General features: G+C 40.5%; 1 pseudogene; it reads left to right on the top strand.

Annotated features, from left to right (window-relative positions):
* The first annotated feature begins 1,914 nt into the window (after nt 1-1,914).
* Nucleotides 1,915-6,305, top strand: LOC137282117 (uncharacterized; annotated as a pseudogene).
* Nucleotides 6,306-6,984: the final 679 nt, after the last annotated feature.

The following is a 6,984-nucleotide window of genomic DNA, read 5'->3' as shown; positions in this document are numbered from 1 at the left end:
TGTACCATGAAAGTATCATAAAAATATTAACGAATTGCTTTGTATTCTATGCCGTGACGTCTTCTGTTTCTTGTGGAAATGAAATGTTGTTATAAAATCAAACTCACACAGCAAAAGTAACTGGACTGGAAGTTTCCACCAAGAATCCAGTGAGTTTCCGTCCTTTTACACTGAGTTTCCGCGATGACGGAAACTTACAATTACCCACTTTCTAAGGGTTTCCGCACGGTATCCGTACCATGCTCCAACAGGTTTCCATTGAGTTTCAGTTAACTTAGAGAATCCATCAGGTTTTCGTAGAGTTTCAGTTGTCAAGATCACAATTATTATAATGTATACAGTATATGTTGAGTGTTAAATTTGAAGGGTGATAAGTGTGGAGTGAGGACTTGTGAGCGAGGGCAGTGATGCAAGCGTTGAGCTATTGTTCGGATCTGAGGTGTGCAGTAGGAAAGACTATTGTATGTGGCTGGGTAGTAGGCTTGGGGTCAATCATGTAGCTTGGGGGTATATAAGGTTTGATTTGAAGATTGTGAGTTGGCAACCAGTTGGAAAGTGTATGTGTGTGAGGTTGGCTGTTTTCCCTATATATTCAGCTGGTGTGAGTATTATGATTTTGTGTTATCTTTTGATTGAATAGTTTATGTATGTATTGAGGTTTAGCTTTCACCTTATATTTTGTAACCTTAACTTAGATGAAATATGTGCAATATTATTGTTGAAGTTTGGAATGTGAAAGAATTGTGATTTATAATGAAATCACAATGAAAGCATTTAGAATGTCATGTGAAATCACAATGAAAGCATTTAGAATGTCCCTAAGCTAGTATGATGGGGTAATAATGACGTTCAGACAACAGTTATGTGTAAAGTATAGTGATAGTGTGGTATATTAAGTACTGTAAAACAGCCCTGTAAACACATTTTGTATGTGTAAAACCCATATGTTGTGTATGTGTAAAGATACTATGTATATGGTGTGCTTTTTGTATTCAGTGTCCGGGGTAGGTGTTACACCCCGTAAGGCTGTCTCGCCGATCGTGAGAGATCGATATGCCGCCTGTGTATAGCTGAACTGACCTGGGTGTCTGGGGAGCGTGCCGTGCCCCGCCAGTAAGGCTGCACCGTTTGATCATTAGGGATCAAAGTGACATGCCAACCAAGTGTGTGAAGATTAACACGCAGGGGAAGGACTCCTAATATACCACAGAAATCATAAACTGTTTGAACCCCTACATATGGTGACATGACAACAACATCGATTGTGATGGGAACAGCGAACAATAATAGACTGATGTGTGCTTTCAATGAATTTTTATTGTCTATTCCATCTTCAGTGTAAATAATATAAGTATATGATTTGTTGTGCGTTTCTTTAAAGACATTTGTAGTGTTGTGATATTGTGAGTTGATGGGAGTGTTGATATGACTGTATGTGCGTATAGTTGGAGAGTAAAGTGTGATGGACGTGCGTGAGTGTGCAGGGAAAGAGTACGAGGGTATTTGATGAGGTGAGAATGCAGGTGTGAAGGCGAACCTAAATGGTTTATTGTAAATAAGATAGATTTAGTTAATAAATTGCATTAACGTTTAAATCTGGGGTTTGGTTTTTACTCTAGTATGTGACATTTTGGTGGCAGCGGTGGGATGTAAAATGTTCCGTCTCATCTTGAGTAAAACTTGTTTGGACCATAAGTGATAATCTTGTGGACTTGAGATATATTCAACCTTTCTCGGCTTTCAGCCATGTGTTGGCTCTCGGTTGGCTCTAAGGTGTTCGAGCCCCTGTATTAACTCGGCAGTGAATTGTGAAATAGTGCACCTTTTTAAGGAAACGTAACCGATGGGTACATGGGAAGTCAGATTTTAGTGACAGTTTTGTTATTACTGGGGACTGGGGTTTTGTTTGTCACCATGGACTTACAGAAGATTGTTGATTTTGGTGAAAGTTTAGGTTATGCGGGAAAGGATTTACAGTTGTTTGTTAAAGAACAGATTGACATTCAGCTTGCGAAAGAGCAGGCAGAAAGAGAAAGAGAGGAGAGAGCGAATGCACGGGAAGCTAAAAAGTTCGAGCAGGAGTTGGAGAAGGCTAAGTTGGAGAGAGAGAAAGAAAGGGGGAGAATGGAGGTAGAGAAGGCCAGAATATAAGCAGAGAAAGAGAAAGTAAGACTACATTTTGAGTTAGAGAAAGAAAAAGCTCAAATAGAAATGAAGGAAAGAGTAGAATTGGAGAAAATAAAGAAAGAAAATAGTATGAGTGAGGTTCCAGAGAATGGTACTCCTTCTCTCTCAGGTAAGCCTAAAATGCCTAAAATGACTCCTTTTGAAGATCACAAAGATAACATTGATGCCTATTTGCAAAGATTTGAGCGTATAGCTAGGACGCAGGCATGGCCAGAGTCTCAGTGGGCAGCTTATTTGAGTACACTTCTGAAAGGTTAGGCGTTAGAAGTTTACTCCCGGTTAGATCAAAATGATGTTGAGAAATATGAGGAAGTGAAGGCAGCTCTGTTGAAGAGGTATGATATGACAGAGGATGGATTCCATCAACGTTTCAGGACAGCTAAGATTGAAACAGGTGAGACATTTTCTCAGTTTGTGGTGAGAATCGAGAATTATTTCACCAGGTGGATAGAGTTAAGTTGCACGGAGAAGACTTTTGAGGGAGTAAGGGATCTCCTACTGCGGGAACAAATTCTTAATAGTACAGGGAGAGATTTGAGCATATTTCTGAGGGAAAGAACGCCTAAGACAGCCATGGAAATGGCTAAACTTGCTGAACAGTTTGTTGAAGCACGTGGCACAGGATGTAGCAAGTTTCAGAATCCTTTGTATAGCAAGAGTAACAAATATGTTCACCCAGATAGAAGTAAGGAGAAAGGTTATGAGGACAGTAGAAAAGTTAAGAACACAGATGACAGAAGAGAATCTAATAAATTTGTTCCTATAAATCAGAGGAAATGTTATGCTTGTGGTGAGGTAGGTCACATGGCGTCTCGATGTTCTAAACCTCACGCAAAAGGTATGAAGGTTGCTAGTATTTGCCAAGAGGACTCTGTCGGGATGGTACAGGATGGTTACATAAATGACGATCAAGGGGGTGCACGTGTGGAGGAGAATAAGATCTCAGATAATAATGTGGGAAAGGTAACTTCAGGCACAATGTGTGGGATGTGTGGAATAATGCCCATTTGTCAAGGTAAAGTGTTTGATCACACCGTGCAAGTGTTACGAGATACTGGTTGTAGTGGAGTTATTGTGAGGAAAGCTTTAGTGGATAAACAGCATCTTACCTCAGATACCCAGACGTGTGTCATGGCAGATAGTAGAGCAGTTGTAATCCCAGTAGCCTGGATTACCATTGATACTCCGTTTTACAGAGGTACTGTTAAAGCCGCGTGTCTTGAGACTCCTTTGTGTGATTTGATCTTGGGTAATATTCCTGGAGTTAGAGCCCCTGATAATCCCTTCCCAAAACTCACAGAACCAGTTTTAGCAGTAGAAACCAGAGGTCAGAAAAGGGTGAGAGAAGAAAGTAAAATCCCCATGAAGACTACGGAGTCAGTAGGTGTTTCTTTGAGTAGAAATGAGTTTATGGAAATGCAGAAGCAGGATGAGAGTTTGAATAAAATGTGGAAATTGGCGGAAGAGAATAAGGTCAGAAACACTACTCATGGTACGTCTGGTTACTTCATTGATCATGGCTTGTTGTACAGAAGGCATGTTTCTGCTAAAGTCAATAACAGTAAACCAGTTGTACAAGCAGTTGTACCTATAAGTTTGAGAAAGGATGTTCTGAGAGTATCTCATGAGGCACTGATGGGTGGTCATATGGGTAGCAAGAAGACTTTGGATAGAGTGACCTCACAGTTTTACTGGCCTGGTGTACAGGGGGATGATAGACGTTACTGCATATCCTGTGATATTTGTCAGCGTACTACACCCAGGGGGAAGGTCAGCAAAATCCCGTTAGGTACAATGCCATTGATTGAGACACCTTTTGAGAGAGTAGCAGTGGATCTGATTGGCCCAATATACCCAGTTACAGATAGAGGCAATAGATATATTTTAACAGTTGTAGATTATGCAACTAGATATCCTGAAGCAGTAGCATTGCCTAGGATTGAGACCGAGTATGTGGCAGAAGCATTGTTGGAGATATTTCGTAGAGTTGGTGTCCCTAAGGAAATATTGACAGACATGGGTTCCCAATTTACCTCTGCGGTAATGAAAGAAGTTAGCCGCTTGTTATCATTGAAACAGTTGACCACTACACCATATCACCCCATGTGTAATGGCCTCGTTGAGCGATTCAATGGCACTTTGAAAACCATGTTGAAAAGGCTAAGTGCTGAACGTCCTCAAGATTGGGATAGGTATATACCTGCACTTCTGTTTGCTTATAGAGAGGTACCCCAAGAGAGTCTCGGTTTTGCTCCTTTTGACCTATTGTATGGCAGGAAGATTAGAGGTCCAGTACAAATTTTACATGAATTGTGGACTAAAGACATTGAAAATAATGAGGTCAGGACTACTTATGAATATATGGTAGATCTCCAAAACAGGATTGAAGATACCATGCGTTTAGCGCATCAAGAACTTAAGAAAGCGTCTGGAAGGTATCAGAAATATTACAATGCCAGGTCAAAAGATAGAAAGATGGTTCCCGGTGACAAGGTATTGGTATTGTTGCCAACCAATCAGAACAAATTATTGCTACAGTGGAAAGGCCCATACATCATTGAGGAACGGTTTGGTATTGGCAATTATCGAGTGAGAGTCGGGGATAAGTTGAAAACTTACCATGCAAATTTATTAAAGAAGTATGTTGACCGGGAAATTGCTGTGAATACAATCATGTGTGATGTAAGTATCACCAGCTTACAGTATGTAGGAGCAGGGTTAGTTGATGTTCAAGAACCAGTGGACGAGGCTAACTCAGATTCAGATCAGTTGGATGTCATGACAATTCCTCTTACTGCTAAAGAAACATATTTGGACGTGGACATTTCTCCGGATTTGACACCAGAGCAGAAACAAGATGTGAGAGAGCTAGTTGCTGAATATCAAGATGTGCTCACATATTTACCTGGTAGGACAGACTCTATAGAATACAAAATCAAGTTAACTTTTACTGAACCGATAAGGTCCAAGCCCTACAGTCTGCCCCATCATATGCGGGAGGTGGTTGCTAGAGAAGTAGAATCCATGTTAAGTATGGATGTGATAGAACCATCAGAGTCTCCTTATGCTGCCCCTGTGGTACTAATCAAAAAGCCTGACGACAGTTACCGTTTCTGTACCGATTTCAGAAAGTTAAATCAGATATCAGTATTTGATCCGGAACCTATTCCATTGGCCGAGGCTGTATTCAGCAAGTTGAGTAAGTGCAAATATCTGACCAAAATTGATATTAGTAAAGCTTACTGGCAAATTCCCATGGAGGAAGGGAGCAAAAAGTATACTGCTTTTATCACCCCTGATGGGCTGTATCAATGGAAGGTTATGCCATTTGGGGTTGTGAATGCTCCAGCAGTTTTTTCGCGGTTGATGAGAAAAGTCCTAAAAGATATTCCCAATGTTGATAATTATGTTGATGACATCATAGAAGGAACAGAGGACTGGGAGAACCACAAACATAGTCTCAGAATGGTGTTTGATCATCTCAGGCAGCATCATTTGACAGCACGCCCTTCCAAGGTAAAGATAGGGTATACACATTTGGAATTCCTAGGTCACACTGTTGGGGAAGGTCAGCTAGCTCCAAAGCCACACAATTTAGACAAGATTCTGAATCTGGCCCGACCAGAGACGAAGAAACAGGTAAGAGCCCTGATAGGACTTACTGGTTATTATAGGAAGTTCATTCCTAACTTTGCAGCAATTGCAGCACCACTCACTGATTTGACAAAAAAGGTAAGTCAAATAAAGTTGAATGGACAGAATCTCAAGAGAATGCTTTTCAGTCACTGAAGAAGTATTTGTCAACTTTTCCAATTTTACGGCTTCCAGATTTGCACAAACCATTCTTAGTACGCACAGATGCTTCTGATGTAGGGATAGGTGGAATATTGTTGCAGGAGCATGAGAATGAGAAGTTTCCCATAATGTTTGTGAGTAGAAAGCTGCTGAAAAGAGAGACAGCTTACTCCACTATTGAGAAAGAGTGTTTAGCAATAGTGTGGGCAGTACAAAAGTTGACGAGATATTTGTATGGGAGGGAGTTTGTTTTAGAAACTGATCATCAGCCTCTTGTATGGATGAGTGAAGCTAAGCTGACAAACGGCCGAGTCATGAGGTGAGCCTTAGCATTACAACCATACCGATTCCTGATATGTGCGGTGAAAGGTTCTGAGAATGTTGGTGCTGACATGCTGAGTCGATGTCCACCATAAGCGATTTATGCCTTGTGAATTATGTTCACAAATGTATACTCTGTGATGTAGAGGCAGGCAACTGTACATAGTTCATGTGATCTTGTGAGTGGTATAACTGTTTCCTAAACAGTTATCTAAGGGGGAAGGTATTGTCAAGATCACAATTATTATAATGTATACAGTATATGTTGAGTGTTAAATTTGAAGGGTGATAAGTGTGGAGTGAGGACTTGTGAGCGAGGGCAGTGATGCAAGCGTTGAGCTATTGTTCGGATCTGAGGTGTGCAGTAGGAAAGACTATTGTATGTGGCTGGGTAGTAGGCTTGGGGTCAATCATGTAGCTTGGGGGGTATATAAGGTTTGATTTGAAGATTGTGAGTTGGCAACCAGTTGGAAAGTGTATGTGTGTGAGGTTGACTGTTTTCCCTATATATTCAGCTGGTGTGAGTATTATGATTTTGTGTTATCTTTTGATTGAATAGTTTATGTATGTATTGAGGTTTAGCTTTCACCTTATATTTTGTAACCTTAACTTAGATGAAATATGTGCAATATTATTGTTGAAGTTTGGAATGTGAAAGAATTGTGATTTATAATGAAATCA

The sequence above is a fragment of the Haliotis asinina genome, chromosome 4 (genome assembly GCF_037392515.1).
Source record: "Haliotis asinina isolate JCU_RB_2024 chromosome 4, JCU_Hal_asi_v2, whole genome shotgun sequence".
Lineage (NCBI taxonomy): Eukaryota > Metazoa > Mollusca > Gastropoda > Lepetellida > Haliotidae > Haliotis > Haliotis asinina.
This window is presented reverse-complemented; position numbering and strand designations above follow the sequence as displayed.